General features: G+C 41.3%; 1 protein-coding gene across 2 annotated transcripts in view; it reads left to right on the top strand.

Moving 5' to 3' along the window:
• Window positions 1-893, top strand: part of hdac4 (histone deacetylase 4) — a 143,288-nt gene extending 142,395 nt beyond the window's left edge. For both annotated transcript variants that reach the window (XM_030785792.1, XM_030785791.1), the window contains one exon: window positions 1-893. This exon is cut by the window's left edge and continues 430 nt beyond it. The gene's annotated coding sequence lies outside the window, so the exon portion shown is untranslated.
• Window positions 894-15,128: the final 14,235 nt, after the last annotated feature.

The following is a 15,128-nucleotide window of genomic DNA, read 5'->3' as shown; positions in this document are numbered from 1 at the left end:
TCACACGACTGGTTTGGCTGTGGGACGCATTCATGGTTGTATCCTTTTTATGTTTTATTTTACTTTGTCGTCTGTTTTATTTGTCTGTTCGTTTGTTCGTTCGTTTGTTCGTCCGTTTCATCCGTGTCTCTCCTGGAGTCAAGGCTCGCGAGAAATCTGACAAGTTTAGTTTTGCTTTGTGAAAAACTGAAAGTTACTGTGCGATGTGAATAGCTGAGCAGGTGTGCGGGGAGGCGGGGGAACACGGAGGTGTCGGACGCTTCAGCCTCCGCCCCCGTCACACACACACACACACAAACCACACACACAAACACGAGCAACCCTGAGAGTTTGTGCCTTTTCTTTTTTTAAAACAAAAACAAAAAACCCGGCGGATGATTTTTGGGATGACTTCAGAGGAAGATTGCCTTAAACCAGTTACATAAAGGGGGGGAAAGAAAAAAACCCTGGTCTTGTCTCTCTCTTTACCGAGAGGCATGCTGAGAAAAGGAGCCGTCGGCTGACCAGGGGACACAAACCCCTTTGCATGTTTACCAGGAATGCCCTGCAGACATCTTCGCGTTTCACAGAATATATGATCGTTTATATTTTTTTACTGTGCTTTTTTCTTCGACGCTGTCTAACGGCTTGTAAGGTAGTTGCCAGCTGTATGTGGACAAACATTGTTGGAGCAGTTTTCAGTTCGGTTCCTCACAAGCCTTGTCCGACGTAGCTTTCTCTCACAGCCACTCTTTGACCAAAAACATATCACTTTCTCTGAGGACTTAACCAGCATGCACTGCTAGTGAGTGAATTTTCGTCGGCCGAATTTGAATGATTATCATCTGTAGGAAGAAAACAAAGCAAAACAACAACAGCAAGAAAAAGAAAAAAAAGAGAGAGAGAGAGAGAGAGAGAGAGGGAAAAAAAGCATGAGGGGTTTTTTTATGGAGGTCTGTGCCACTCGCTTTGACAAGTTTAGAAGATTCAGCTGATGAGAAGACTTCTCACTCAAAAAAAAAAAAAAAAAGAAATCTGGTTTATGAAACACATAAACGATTCATTCACTATTTATATTTTTTTCATTTCTTGGTTTCAGCACATGCTGAATTGTCAAAGACAGCGCTACGGTATTCCACTTCTCGTGTTTTCAGTTCAAGGCACTAACAAACAGCCAATAACTCATCACTTGGCAGACGGGGCATTTTTTTGTTTTTTTTATTGACGTCTTTGAAATAAGAAGACAAGGGCTGGTTACCGATTGAAAACCTTGCCGTTTAGCCCACAGATGTGCCAGCTGGTGATTTTTAGTGACAGCGTAAAGCTTAATATTTCCTGCCGCGAGGCCTTTAGCACGGGCAGCGTTGCAGAAGTCAGACATTTCACGGGCAGCAGGTGCTACTGAGCGTATGTACGTGTGACATGCCCCCGGTCCAGACAACAATCTGACTACCAGCTCACACCCAGACCGTAATCGCAAAAAAAAAAAACAAACAACAACAACAACAACAACAAAAACAGCTGAGAGGCCACCAAGAAAAGGGCCTGAAATTACTCCAGGAATCTGCATGGAATTTTCCTGTTTTACAGACAGTCGCCTTTGACGGGGGCCGGGGGGGGGGGGGGGCGTCAGTGTATTTCTACATGTTTAAGGCACATATAATTGTATTGTATATATATAAGCATGCTTTCTGACAGGAGGTGGTTTGGCTTTGACTTTGTAAAAAAAAAAAAAAAAAAAAAAAAACAACAACAAACATATTGACCAGGACGTTCACGTTTATTTGAAACCCGCCCCCCCCCCCCCCCCCCCCCCCAACTCATGTTTAGCCTCTTGGCAACTACCTTAGAATATTGTTTTGTTTTGTTTTGTTTTTGTGGAATCATGTTTATTTCCATATATCTTTATAAATATGATGAGTCATGTGAACACTGAGGAGGCATTGATTAATGTTTGTTGTTCTTGTTGTCGTTTGAATATCTCTCATGACTGCTCTGTTTTTGTTTTTTTTTTACTTTCTCACTCTTTCGGTTTTTTTTTTTTGCCTTTTTGTTGTCTTGACTTTTGGTACTTTTTTTTGTTGTTGTTTTTTTGGTTATTTTTCTCCAGCTTTTTGGATTATTCAGCCCTTGCTCTGTTACACTTTGTACAGTTGACAATGTGTTTTACATGCTTAAAAGATCTGACAAGACTTTAGTTCTTTCTTGTAGAGAACAGCTTTTCTTGAGGGTTTTTTTTGGGGGGGGGGGGGCTTCTGTTTTTGGGAGGGGTGTGGCAGAAAGGTTTCTACTTTGTATAATGATTCCAACAATTGTGTATTTACGATATATGTTTTGTTTATAGTAGATTTATATAAGATAAAAAAATCTATGAATATATTATATATTATAAAAAAAATTACAATCTTGTTTTAAAAAAAAAAAGGAAAAAAAAAACTTAGTATTGCAAGGTGATATGCTTATATATCTGTAACTGGTACAGCTGTGTTGATCCTTGGTTTCTGTCAAGGCACTCTGTCTCATTCTAGATTGCCGTTGCTTTCGAACACAGCCATTGTAGCATTATACTGGGTCTTAACAGGCTAAGACACGAAGACCACATGCAGTACTGTCCTTACTACAGTCACAGAGCTCTTTTTTTCCTCTTATTGGATCCAAACGGATCCGGTCTGGACACGTTAATGCAGTGCTTCAACCAACACATCCAGTTTATTCTGTGAAACAGAAACTTACTCCACACTCTACAACATATCTGTGGACTGCCCCCAACGCGTTCACTGGATCTTCACTTTTTTCACTAACACGTGCATTTATCTCCGCAGGATATTTTAAAAGTAGTTTAACGTTCAACCTGGTGTTGTCATAGTAACCCATTTACAAAGATCCCTGTTGACCTAACATCATTGTGGGTCAGAGGTCGCTCTTTGACCGCGCAGGTCTGCAGACTCGGATGTGCTGCCAGTATCAAACTGGTAATCGTGTTACATTTTGCACCCGTGATAACTGGGAAGACCTTTGATAACTGATAAGACTCGTGATAACTGTTTGATCACGAGTGATCAGTTTAGTCCATATCCTGCACGTTCTGGAAAACCCTCTGGATCCAAACAGTCTTAACCAATCAAATGAAATGGACAAAACTCCTTGAACATGGCAGCAACAGTTTAGATTATCAAGCCCTTTTTTAACATTTTTTATCACAACAAAATATGTTTGTTTGTGTTTGTTTTAGACTGTAGACCTTGCAGACGAAAGGCTGTAAATGTTGCCGTCATATCTGGTATTATTTCCTTTGTAGCTAAAAACTCAAACTGACAGCGTAACTGTCGGGAATTTCACCCCACACACACGCACACAAACACACGCTTTGCAATAACCATCTGAACAATGGCGGTCATTTTCTTTGTTCTTTCCTCAAAGGGACTTATCTACCTGGTTCATTCACCCAGCAACCAAATTTAAATTTTTCGTTTTTTTTTTTTTTTTGTTTGTTTGTTTTTTTCTTTCTTTCTTTCTTTATTGCATTAAAACATTCCATTTATTTTCATTGTATAAGTTTCTGAAAGTTCCGTGTTTATCATTCCTGATCATTTGAGCGTGAATTCCGGGCCTAACAGTGGTTTATTTGAAGGCCTGGCTGGTGTTTTGTACCATTCTCTTTCCACTCTCGTGGGCTTTTCCTGCATGGTTTGTGTGTCCGCATGCCTGTCTGTCTTTACAACATGTTTGCACAATAGCGGAACACTGAAGGACAGGACTTACTCAGCATCAGAGCACGCTGGAGGGATGGACCTCTTTCTCTCTTTCTTTCTTTCTTTCTTTCTTTCCGTTCCTCTTCTGTTTTGTGGTCAGTACGCAGAAAGAATGATGCTCTTTGTGTCCAACAGATGTGCTTTTTACTTGTAAAACTTACAACTTAATACGTTAGAATATTTTACAAAAAAATAAAACGAGAAAAAAAAAAAAAACAAACAAACAAAAAAGAATCTTATCTAGCACTTGTGACATACAGACAGTACATTTTATTGTATTTATGTAGAACTTTGTTTTAGGTGAATTACATACTATACAACACATAAGACTGCCCGTGTGTGCAGTTTGCTTTCACTCCTCTGGATGTGTGTTTGGGGTTTTGGGGAAGGACTATGAAACTGATTGATTTTTTTTTGTTTGTTTGTTTTGTTTTTGTTTTTGTTTTTTTTGTGTGTGTGTGTTTTTCGAGAACATCTGGAGTCATCAAAGGGCTTTTTCCAGATGTTTGACAGGCCTATCATCTTTGGATGGTCAGACTCTTTTCAGCCAGTAATATCTGTGACCACTGTGGTTCGAGAAACAGTTCTAGGTTTACAAATATAAGAAAAAAAAAACATTATTTTTTATCACTCATATGTTTTGATCTGTTTCCATTGTTACAATAGAACTTTTCTTGGGACCTATGCTCTAACATTCATCTTTGACATAAACTATAAAGCACCATGTTTTGGAAAAACCACAATGTCTTGTTTTTATTTCTGGGAGCCATAGAAGAACCGTCTGAAATTGAGAAGTCAAACACACACAGTTCCACACTGCGCGTCTTTTACGTGCATTGACTTGATTACATATGTGATGGAATTCGCGTAGGACAAGACGGAGAAGACTTCACTAAACGTATTGTTGGCACAGACTTTACGTTTTATTTGTCGTAGCCTTTAATTCTCTACTTTCTCGTGAAAAAAAAAATCCACCGTAAGTAGTTCGCAAGCACATGCTCATAGCATGACATTTCATTTCCTGTCTGTACACAGTTTATGATTAAAAATCTAACACAGCCGTCTCGTGACATGCCAACCTTGTGCTCTGTTACACTAACCAAACGTAACCAAAAATGTGACCCACTGTTGTTAGTGTTTTTATGCCTGCTCCCATGATCCCCTGCACCAGTTTAGTTTGTGCTGGTCATTTTGGTTATCAGGCAAAGTACAGTAGAATCCACTGTGTTTGTCAACTCACTGCTCACTTTGTCATCCTTTTCATTTGGGCTTTTGTTTTGTTTTGTTTTTCGGGTTGGGAATGGAAGGTGGGGGGGGGGGAGGTTGACTAGTGGAAGGCGTTTGTTTTCTGGATGAAGCCAGTGAAGATTTTTCAGTATTTTGTATCACGCTGATGGAGAAAGGTGGAACACACTGTGTAAATAATGGTTTAGGCCCCCAGTGACTGGAACACTCTCACATCCTCCTCGATGTCTCAGAATCTCTCTCTTTTCTACAGAAGCTCTTGTAATTATTCTCACCTTTGTAAAAAATAAATAAATGAATTAATAAATGAATTCTTTACTTCAACATTCACCCCTCCCTTGCTCTTTCTTCGCCCCTCTGTCTGCGGTCCGTTTTTGGGATAAGGGACTTTTTTTTTTTTTTTTTTGAAGATGTACTTTTTCTTTAGCCAATAACAACTGCACTAGCTGTGTGTTCTGAGGAGCTAAAGAGATGAGATGATTGGTGAAACAGTACATGGGTTTTTGGATTTGGGGGGGGGGGGGTTGCAGGCGGTGGTTGAGGATCTCCCTGTGTGCTGTGTTTTTTCTTTTGTGTTTTTAGACACCAGGGCTCATTGCTCTACAGTGCGGGTTGTTAACTCCCGTCACGAATAACGAGCAGCAACCTTAAGTTGTTATCTGGTGCCAAGTTTCCCGGCGGTGATGATTTCATTTGTTTGTGCTACGCCAAAAGAAAACGTGTAAACCTTTGGGATTTGAATCAATGACCAGTGGATTTGAGGATTTGAATCAGTAAGAGGTTCTCTAAAGTTTTGGTAATAGTGGGAGGGGGTGGGGGGGGGGGGGTAATAGGGATGATTCTGTGTGGTACGGTAGCCATGGCACAAATGACCAGCAGTTTGGAGGAGTCAATGGTCAGATGTCTGTGGACATAAACAGAGGTAAGAAGATCCCTGCACACGGGAGCATCAACAGATTTGTGATGGAATAAAATAAAAAAAACCAAGAGTATGGCCTACGTTACTCCTCACTGCTTCTCTGGAGCTGTTTTTTTTTCCCTCCCCGGTTTGTTTTGCTGGGCTCCGCAGAGTGAAAAATATGTAGTCGCTAGTGTCACAACCTGGGGTGTTTGAATATTCATAAATCAACCACCCAGGGCAAGACGGCTGGAAAAAGCAAACAGCGCTCAACACGTTCACAAAGTAAAGGCTCAAACAGAGACGGGAGTGACAATATTTACTGACTTCAGAATCGTCCCGGGACCTCTCCAAACACCACATGGTGCGCAAAGGTGACCCCGGCCTCAGGAATGCGGTCAGCTGGCGGTTTCCTCAGGAGTGCGGCCAGCGAGAGGGCCAGCGGCGAGGAGCACGGGGAAGGGAAAGGAGAGACGGATTGGGCCTGCGGCTCACTCGTGCCCGGGCCGCTGAACTCTGCCACCCCTGAACCCTGTGACCCCTGCTCTTTAGCCTTGGGTTAGGTAAACGTGGAGAGGGTTCCTCTCCTGATTTAAGACGGACGGCCCTTTTCTGATCACTGCCCCGCAAACCATCTCTGCCCACAATAAAAAACCCCTAAAGATGGCAGATTGAAGGAGAAAACAACCACCAACCGCCCCCCACTCCCCACATACATACATACACACACACACACACACACACACACACACACACACAATGACATTCCCGTCTGCGGTCTCCCTTTCTCACTCCTTCTCTCTCTCCCACTCATTCACTGTCTCCTTCTCCTGCTCTGCCCATCCTGCTGCTGGGTCTTCTCTGAGTCTGTCATTAAAATATCCCGTATTAGAAAAAAGAGGCCATTTCAGAGCCATGCTCGGTGCACATCCCTGGCTCTTAATTGCAGGCCGTGAACGGTCGCGGAGAAGGGCAGCTGCGTTTCAGAGCCAAATTACAAGTCAGGTCTCCGCAGCCGGGCTGACGGAACCCACGACGCGAGCAGAAAGAATCAACAAGTCTCTGAATGTAGAGGCCAAGCAAAAACGACCCGACCCTCCCGCACCATCCAGGGGAGGGCAGAGGTCCTATCTAAAACTACAAAAGTTTTGACCACTCTTACCCACACACAGTGCATGTGATCCTCCCCAACCGACGTCCCTAACAGGACTTCTTTTGTGTCGGCTTTGTGAGCGTAATGCTAACAGAGAGCTGTTTAGGTCATTTATCGGAGACAGGACTCGGGACTGTACAGCGAACTAACCCTCAGGACCAGCTGGTGGGCCCGGTCTTACGTGTGTTCTGTTTGGAAAGCTGCAATGTGTTTGATTGTCTTGCTGTGTGTTTAGTCTAGAGAGCAACACAGAGGCTGAAGAGACACAGAGAAGAGCGTATTTGTCCACTGAGCCATCACAGGATTCTGTCAGGTACCACAGGTGGTATTATAATAAAGAAAGACAAAATAAAGCAGCCAGAACTTTAGAAAAAAAACCAAAAAGGAATCATTTATTCACGTTCAATTCATTTTTTTTATAATTATTCACATGGGTTCAACTCTATAAAAAAAAAAAGAAAAAGAAAAGAAAAGCCTGCTTTAAGTTTCTGCTTTCAGAGAAATTTCTAGAAACGAGGAGAGTTATAAAGTGGACTTTAAGGTCTTGGCCATATTTTTCACATTAACTGCTCCCACACCTTTCTGAAAGCATACACAAACTAAGTCTGCATCAATTTATGCCTGTTGTGTTAGCCCAAATTATACAGGTGACCTATCACCTTCCTGCTGCAGGAGATCAAAAAAGAGAGAGAGAGAAAGGAGGAAAGCATTGTACCCCCTTAAAGCCATTTTAATTTTACCTTTTTTTGCTTCACATCCTTCACGCTGCAGTGCCCCCCGGGCGGCTGAGAGCATGTCAGGAAGACTGTATGTTTTACCCTACAGACTCCACATCAGGAACACATTACCACTTACATTTCAGCAAGGAATACCCCCACCTCTACCCCCTCCGTGCCCCCCCTCACCCCCACCCCTATCCCCAACTGCGCTGTTCTTTACATGCAAAGAAAGAATAAAAGGAAAGAGAGAAAAGTGGAATAAATGAGTTTAAAGGGGGAAAAAATGCTGTTTGCTTTGATAACAGCTGACGATTATTGTAAGGAAATAATTCAAATTGTGTGTTTCAAAGTCAATGTTCCGTAGTGATTTTTTTTCTCATTTATTTTCGTTAGAACTCGAGAGTGAAAACTGAACCTGAGAGCGATTTGATAAGAAGTAAACTCAAACCTGACAAGGACGAAAAAAAATGGCTATTCTAAACACGAATCTGCCTTCGGATCATTATGGATGACATTCACTTGAAATTGTCCAATCTGGCCGGTTTGTGTATGTTCATTCTCAGTTCATTGACAAACTGGGCCTCTCCCCGGGCAGCTGAGGCTTAGAAACATTTATGTTCCCATTAACCTGACTTTGTGTTCTATCATCAGTGAAAAATCAATACACACCCATAAACATGTATATCCTCACATGTGTTCCCCTCATAAAACTATTTAGGCTTTTATTGCATCATTATCCTCTCTAGCTGAGGCAATTTGATACAGATTATCTTGTAAAATATGATACGTTTGCTTACCACCCAGCATCATTTTTCTCTGATTTTATGATTTTAGAGCAAGGCCATACAAACAGTATGTCTTCCCTCCAGTGAGTGAGTGTTCATGTGTTGAATTCACGTTTGAATGTGAACATTACGATGTCTTTATTTGTGGCAGTGATGAATTGTGAGGGGGGGGGGGGGGCGCATTAATCATTTTGTTCACTTTTTTTTTTTTTTTGTCTTTGTTGCTATTGCTATCCATTTGTTTTTCACATATTATGAGTGGATTTTTTTTGTCTCATTTAGTAATTCCATCATTCTTCTTTTATTTCAACCACTAACCAGCAGAGGGCTCTGCCACACGAGGATGGGGGAGGACACACAAAAGCAGGTAGACACACACACACACACACACAATAGCTCCACTCGTCATATAAAGTGTAACATCCAGTAAAAGGATCTCTTGTCTCTTTGGAAATGGGTACAGTGGATGGTGTTGTCCCTGGGAGAGTAGTAACTGCATGTTGTCTGTGTGTGCATTAAACACACAGTGAGGCAAGCGATGACCACCGTGACACACAGGGAGGGAGAGAGAGAGAGAGAGAGCGCAGCGGCTCCTGCAGTAGCGTGACCCCTGTGACCTTGCCTGACCCTTGTGCTAATGAAGAGGAAAGTGGTCTGGGTGTGTTAGCATGCCTGAGTCTGTGTTCTCAGCGCTGCTGGATCAAGTTACAGCACTAAAGCTGAGAAGAATCGACACTTTGAGTTAACTTTTCTCAAACCACAGCAAACCGACAAACGTGTCCAACGACAATCCACAAACATTGGCTTAACATTTCAGCAATCTGGACTGACCAGGGCATTACACTGTGTGTGTGTGTGTGTGTGAGAGAGAGTGTGTGTGTATGAGAGAGATAGAGAGACAGTAGTAATATTGTATTTAGCACACGTGCTCTTCAGGTATAATCAGTGTTTCTTTTCATATAGTACATGTGTGAAGTGGAAGTCAACACAGAGCCACATAACACAGCAACAGCGACACTACAGTAATTTCCCCACTCTTTGCCATGATGGTATTTTTCTGAGCCCTTCCCTCATGTTTGTCTGTGTGTGTGTGTGTGTGTGTGTGTGTGTGTGTGTATCACTCCCTGTGCAGTCGTACCAAAGCTCTGTGCTGGAGCAGATTAAACAACAGAACGGCGAGGTGGAGAGTGACTTTGCAGAACAACTCAGAACTGCACAAAAAAAAAGAAAAGAATAAAAAAGGCGAACACGTCGCTGGGAGAACTGGCCTTGGATAAGCGATTTCGCCCTGGCTGTGATTTCCCATCTGCGTGATCTGCGCTGCATGCGTTCCTGGTCCAGCTTTTACAGTCATCTTTACAACCACTTTAGTGTTTTCAACCCATTTTCTTGTCCGGTTTGATTCCACCACTTAAGTGCCCGTGCGGAAATCTCCCTCGGTGGTGGAGGTAGTGCGGCGTGGGGGGCTGTTGGCAATAGATGAGGACGTTCTTGGCACGCTTGGAGATGAAAGAGAAGGTGATGTTTCTGGGGATTGGAGGGCCATTTCCTCCCGTGGTGGCTGAGTGGTCCAGTAGAGGAAGACCAAAGCCGGTGATCAGAGATGGAGGTGCGTCACACGTCTGTGTAGGCCGTGGCTTCAGATTTCTGCTCCGGTTAGACTGTTCTTTTTCCTTCTCTCGTCTCCTCAGTACCGGCTTCAAATTTCCAAATGTCCAGACATGGTGAATTTTGCGTGAAAATTTCCATCTTGCTTTGCCGAAGTCTGGGAGATATGGGAATTGTTAGAGGATTTTCCTCTTCGGCGGTCTTGTTCTTCTGCCATGTTTACACGCAGTGTAATCAAGCCTCAGATGCCAGGTTTGCTGTGGTTCCCATCTGGAGTGTGTATGATAGATCGGCATAGTTTGAGATCACCTTAATCACTCTCCTCCCCCCCACACCCCCACCTGCGCTTCACTTCCTCCACGTAACGGACCACAGGCAGTATCAACAACGGGAGAACAGAAAAAGGCATCCCTTATGCTTGCTTTGCACAATCTGTGGTCCATACACACTGATGTAGCATAAACATTTGCAGGCTGCCCAATCAACTCCTGTGTCTTCTCACTACACAGTTCAGTCCCCTTTCACTTACACACAAAGGTCTTCCAGAAGACTCACCAGGCCTCTGGACTCTGTCTGGATATGGACACTCCTTAGCCAACACGCGTGATCCAGCATCTGTGGTACGCCTAAACTGCCCACGATCAAAGCATTACCGATCTTAATAAAGAGGCGAGGGCGTCCAGTGTGAAACTGGACTATTCTTCGAGACTCCGTTTGGGATTACAATCCCGTTGTGTGTATTTTGAGAAATATCGCTGCAGATGTATTGGAAACTGTACGAAATGAATTTTGGACAGCTTTTGTAAACATTAAGGTTTGGAACATTCAAAATTGTTAGAAAAACTACACCTGGTTAAATTTTGGTTCATGACATCCTAAAGTGGTATTGTTTGGGGCACTGTAGAGTAAAGTACTGTGACTGTTGAGGTACTGCTAAGAAACATTGGTCCATTGATACTGAAGGTATTCTACAGATGGAATGAACTGTCTATTTACACCTTGTGCGAACCTCTAATTATTGGAACATTTATTATTATTATTATTATTATTATTATTAATAATAATAATAATAACAATAATAATAATAATAATAATAATAATAATAATAATAATAATAATAATAATAATAATATGGACAGTTGATATTCTAGCATTTTATTTTATTTCATTTCAACAGACTTTTCTCTTGTTTTTGGAATAAAGTCAACAAGGAAATATAGCATATCCAATCTGACATTGATAAATTATCAAATAATTATATGTTATTATACATGTGCACATATATACGCAAATAAACTTGTATTTCTCTTCAAATTTGCACAACTTGTTACAAGACGTTTAATTAAAACCTTAATCTGGTGGTGGGGGGGGGGGGGGGGTAAACAAAGTGATGTTCTTTCATCAGTTGCTCGCAGATTCTCAATGCAGGTTGCGCCGGGACAAATCTCATGCGTATTTCACAGAATTTTAGCCTTTTCATCGATGCGGAAACTGAACTTTAGGGTGAGAGTTTCTATCACCTGCGGTGGATGGCTTGTGCTTTGACATTAATTTGCATTAACATATTCATGAAGACCAGACAGAGGAGAGAACTGTTCCATTTTTTACTCTAAACACATAAAAAAAAAAGAGCGTGCTCCCGGTTCCACCACAAAAATACAACCTTAGCATCAGGGCGACCATGCCGAATATGTAATCTTATTCGAGGCGCATGCAGCGTAAACCTTTACTTTATCCATTTTACTGCAAATTAAAGTTTTGTTGTTTTTTTCCGTCTGATTTTACGGGAAACATCTGGAGCTGGCAGCGTTCAGTAAATGTGGCCCGAGGCATTGCGGCAAACGAGCGGGCTTATAAGTAGAATGAAGGCTGTGATGGTTGGGATAATGAGTTATTATCAAACGCTGCCGATAGGGAGGCTCACACTTACACACACACACACACACACACACACACGCGCGCGCAAACTTAGTCCTCCTAAGCATTACGCAGAAATATCCTGTGGCACGAGACAGGACCCTCAGAGACACAGAGGTGCCATGTTCCACTCTCTTTTCCTCCTCTTCTTCTTCTTCTGTGTGATAAAGACATGTTCTAGAATGTCTGATATATGTGCGTGTAAAGGCCGGAACAGCTGTGTTTTAGACTTTCTGATTTAAACGAGAGATCTCAGAAACCGTCACAATGGCATTGTGGTCTGCTGGGGCTTAAGTTAATGCAGGAGGTGTGTCGTGAGGTAGGCTATCCAACCTCACACCACAGCTTTCCTCCATAGCTGCTCTTGACTCCCCAGACCGCGAGGCTCGAGCTACACGAGCGTATTAGGAACCCTGTAAGGCTAAATTGCAGGTGTTTCCTCTAAAGCGCGTTACCATATTGCCAAAAGAATTTGAAAGCCCTAACCTAACAACTGTACCAGACCGTTTCGTTGAACTGTCCCCTGTGCCTCATGATTGACTGAGACAGACCACTAAATTTGACAAAATTGAAAGGATTTTGCTAATTTTCCTGAAGTGAAAATGTGATTAATACTTGTTTACGATAGTTATAATTTAGTATTCTTGCAACCTTTTAATCTGTGATATAAAACATATTCACAACCAATAATGGGTCCGAGCACTTCAACCACAGACACAAACAAAATTATCTTAAACGTTCATCTAACGCACTGAGAAAACGACCAAGCGATGTTTTACACAGGCAGTGGGGTCCTTATTCTTTTTATAGATTCGTATCTCGCGCAGTCTGGGAAAATTAGATGTGAACAATTTTATGCTTTGAGAGTGTGGGTTTGGATTTAGGGGGGGAAAAAAACAAAAGCGGACTGTTAAGAGTAGGGTATTTAAAAGCTGAACAAATAGTTATGGTCGTTATCTGCGGTTGTTCGAGCCCCTTTTACGTTCAAGAATCCCCCTCCAGCTAACACTGTTTAAATGAGTGCTCGTTATGAAATCAGACAAGTCTTTTATATGCTTTAGTGTAAAACCAGCCTGAGTGTCTCCTCTGCTAATGAATCTGTGCCTTTAAGTTAAAAAAAAAAAGCGTTTTAGTTAGTGTAGGCTTTCCAAAACAAAGAGAATGAAAATCGTTGCACAAAACTATCCATTTGACGTTGAAAAAAGTAATTTGGACAATTCTGAAACATTCTGGAAAATGAAACCGTTAAGGAAATAAAGTAATTGAAAATTTACTGAAGTCACTTTATTAAGTTTAAACGTTTCTACCTGTGATCAAAACGTAATTTTAACCTTCATCGAAAAAGGATCAAGTTACCAACACGCACAAAGCTCAGCAAATATGAATCAATGATCTCACTTTGATAGTTCAAAAAAATATGTGTTTTAATAAATAAGCAAAAACGTACAGTGGACGGAAACTGAGAATGTTGCCTAAATAAAAAGTATGAGGAGAATAATCCATGCAGCGTATGTCATGAAATTATGATTTCTAAATTGCTTTGGTCCCTTGAAGCTGACAGTCCTCACAGGTAGCATATGTACAAACTTTATCGAAACATATATATATATATATTTATATATATATACTTCTATTTATTGATAAAAATGAAATATAGTTCCCTTAAAGATAACAGATGGCTTTCCTGCACTATCACCATAACGACATTAAGAATAAAATTGTGAAAAGATTAAATGTTTTTGGCCAACATAAAATATCTCTCTCTCTCTCTCCCTCTCTCTCCATCTTTCTTTCTCTGTCTGTCTGTCTGTCTGTCTGTCTGAATAGGTAAGCTATACGGGTAGAATAGATTCCTTTACTCTTGATAATGTCGCGGTCAGGGTTGCATGTTAACACTCCAAGTGCCCAAGTCCGTACATGTGAATCACATTACGTGTCTTGACTCTCGCCCATCTTTTGAGGTTGGAAGGTTCTTTAATAAATCCTTAGGTGTCTTCGTTCTTAGTGGAAGTAAACAGTCTGTAAGATAAAGAAGCAGAAAGAAATTGATAATGTAGGCTATACCAAAGACCACGCATTTGACCTGTGATGAACCCATTTCAAAAAAGAGTGAGTGAGATATTTTTCCGGTGGCACATTGTACTAAAATATGTCAAAGACTACACAGAGTATTCGTAAGAAAAAATCCAAGGTATGGGAAGTAATTAATGAAACAATTATTTGAGCTTAAGTGGAACCACATGCCAATACCGGAAAAAAATTAGTTTAAACATGTTGCATAAATCACTGCGCGCAATTACGTCACTGGAAAACAGCGCTGCACTGTAACTGCGTAATTTATAGTTCGGGAAATTGGGTTATGCACCTGCCTTCTTTCGCCTCTCTTCGAATTTGTCAACACAGGAATCTAAACAAGTTATTTTTTATTACAAATGATAATGGCATGATAAGGCATCGCCCGGTGTTGGTGACATGCCTACCTTCTCTTTGTACGGAGTTTGGAGCAGTTATATTGCCCAAAGACATCGTTAATAGCACAGTATTTTTCAGGATTTAGATAAATACAGATATAAATGATATGATATAAAACTAAATGACAATATATTTTAGAACATTTTCTAAACTATGTGAAGCTCACGCATTTGAAGGACACGAACTATCTCTATTTAGCTTGATCATTAAATCCGTTTTGTCTGATTTATGAACGTGGACAAACTTATGAAAATCATAGTTGGGGGCTCAGTTTGGTGGCACTTACACGTATCTGTCATAGCTGCAGAGAGCTCAATAGTCATGAACACTCTAATGGACGAAGTTGTACCCCAAGACTCGTCAGTGGGCTGTCGAACCTTTGTAGGCCTATTTCGTTTCGTTTTACGGAGCATTACATTGAGACGAAAATGTAGGATTAAACACTTTTGAGACCCTTTTGACCAGGGTAGACGTATACGGTTTATTTAAATGAATTCGAAATGTCCTTTTCAGTCACTATCTGTTTATATCATATCAGTGAGCTATGGTCTGATTTTCGTCTTTATCAGTGTTACAGTTCCGGCATTCTGCGTAAAGCTT

Source organism: Chanos chanos, chromosome 10, assembly GCF_902362185.1.
Source record: "Chanos chanos chromosome 10, fChaCha1.1, whole genome shotgun sequence".
Taxonomy (NCBI): Eukaryota; Metazoa; Chordata; class Actinopteri; order Gonorynchiformes; family Chanidae; genus Chanos; species Chanos chanos.
This window is presented reverse-complemented; position numbering and strand designations above follow the sequence as displayed.